Here is a 2,499-nt window from a genome sequence, read left to right on the forward strand (position 1 = left end):
AAAATAAGAATAAGGAAAACATTGGTGATTTTCAGCTAGTGGAAATTAGAAAGTAGAAGAGGTATTGAAAATAGAAGCACGAGGACCAGCAGATGGCTTAGCGGTTAAGTTACTGGACTCCCACATGACCGACTGCAGTTTGAGTCCCAGACCCAGTGGCTATAAACTCACACCTGGTGTGTGTGTATGCATGCCCAAGATCCCAGGAGGATAACAGAGGAGAAGGGACTGCAGCATGGTCATTCCTCCTGGGCAGTGACTTCTCACATTCTGTCTCTCTGCCTCTGTCTCTCTGGTGACCACACATGCTCTATATAGCAAAAATCCCTCTAAAAATAAAATCAGAAAATAGAAGCATGATGTAGTCAAATATATCTCAACTTAGGCCTGGTGAGGGGAAAGAAAGAGAAAATTTTCCTCAAGTTTTCATAATGTTTCTATCTCAAAAAGACTGAACACAATTTAAAAGAAAAGTTTAAATATTTATTTTAACTAAGATAGATCAAGAGAAAGGAGAAGACATAAAGGGAAGTAAAAGAGAAGGGGAAATTAGAAGCTATAGGGGAAAAAAAGCTTTAAAATTAATACATAACAAGTATATATTTATGAAAATGCGCCATTCTGATATATGCATACATTGTAGGATAAATAAATCTACTTAATTAATATATCAGTCACTTGGGACCAGCAGTTAGTATAATGGCTATGTCGCTGGACTCCCACGTAGTCGACTACTGTTTGAGTCCCAGACCCAGTGGCTTAATCTCACTCTGGGCACTTGTGCATGAGTGCCCAGGATCCTGAGAGGAGAATGGAGGAGAAGGGATTGTGGCGTGGCCATCCCTCCTGGGGGATGATTTCTCGCTTTCTGTCTCTCTGTCTCTCTCCATCTGTCTGGCAAGTGAACGTGCCCTATAGCAAAAAAAAAAAAAAAAAACCTCTCCAAAAAGGAAAAAAATATATAAATATGAGTCACTTCATTCATTCACTTATAATTGTTTTGGGGAGAGAACATTTAAAACCTACTCTTCACAATTTTGAAATATTTAATGCACTATTATTAACTATAACCACCGTGCTGTTAACAAAGTGAATGAATAGTACATAAATTGGTAGGAAATATTTGCATGCCATACATCTGATAAGGGGCTAGTTCCAATATAAACAAAGAACATCAACAACTGAATGACAAGGAAGCAAGTTTAAAAACCCAGTTTAAAAGGGGAAAATGATCTGAATAGGCATTTCTCCAAAGGAGACATGTAAATGGCCAAGAAATAAATGAAAAATGTTCAATATCTTTAATCATAGGGCAATGCAAATTATAACCACATTGAGATAACACCTCACAAGAGTTAGAAGGCTATTATCAAAAAAGGAAACTGTGTTGATTTAATTTCTTTTTGGTTACTTTCTTTTTTCTTTTTTTTCTTTTTGAGAGGTTTTTGCTACAGGACGCGAGCACTCTCCAAAGAGACAGAGAGAGACAGAAAGTGAGAAATCACCGCCCTCCCTCCCCCCAGGGGTAAAGGCCGTGCCACAATCCCTTCTCCTCCATTCTCCTCTCAGGATCTTGGGCACGCACTCACATGCGCCTGGTGTGAGTTTAAGCCACCTGGTCATGGACTCGAACCACGGTCGACTACATGAGGGTCCAGCGACATAGCCATTACACTAACTGCTGGTCCTAATTTCTCTTTGTTTACTAACATTAGAATTTGTTAGAATATTTCTAGATGGGGACAGGCAGATGGCACAGTAGTTATGGCACTGGACTTCCACGTAGTCAACTACAGTTTGAGTCCTGGACTTAGCATCTTGAAACTCACGCTGCTGGTGTGTGCATGCATGTCCAAGATCCTGAGAGGAGACTGAAGAAGAAGGGATGGTGATGTAGCCATCTCACCTTGAGGATGATTTCTTGCTTTCTGTCTTTGTCTCTCTCTGTCTCTTGGGTGAGCACACACACCCTATAGCAAAAATCTCTCTCTCAAAAAGAAAGAAAAAAGAATATTTCAGAATGTCTCTGAGTTTATTTCAAGACCTAGAGAATACCAGGAAAAACTGAAATAGTGTGTTGGAGTTCTACTACTTTTGTAGAGAATAAAATTGGAAATAATGATGGAAAAATTATATGAGCGGGCCAGGGGACCAGGTCCTAAGGCTCTGGGAAATACATGGTAAGTCAGATTGAGAAAGGCTGATTGTAATGTTCTGCTTCAAAAGCCTCTATTCAGGACACTCAGCTCCCTCTTTGTCTCTCCACTGTATAAGAAGCCCCTTCTCCATGATGACAGTGGTGATGAACAATATAGGAAGGAGCAAGTTTCATTCCCATCACTGCAGAAGACTTACCATCATCTCATACGGAGAGATCTAAATATTCCTTCTCCATAGAAATGTTATTACATATTAAGTTTACATTGTCTTGAACTGGTATAAGTCTAGAGGCCCAACCAGCAGGTAAATTGTTTCCAAGAAAAAAATTATTTCCTAAAG

The sequence above is a fragment of the Tupaia chinensis genome, unplaced genomic scaffold (genome assembly GCF_000334495.1).
Source record: "Tupaia chinensis unplaced genomic scaffold, TupChi_1.0 Scaffold000606_1, whole genome shotgun sequence".
NCBI lineage: Eukaryota > Metazoa > Chordata > Mammalia > Scandentia > Tupaiidae > Tupaia > Tupaia belangeri.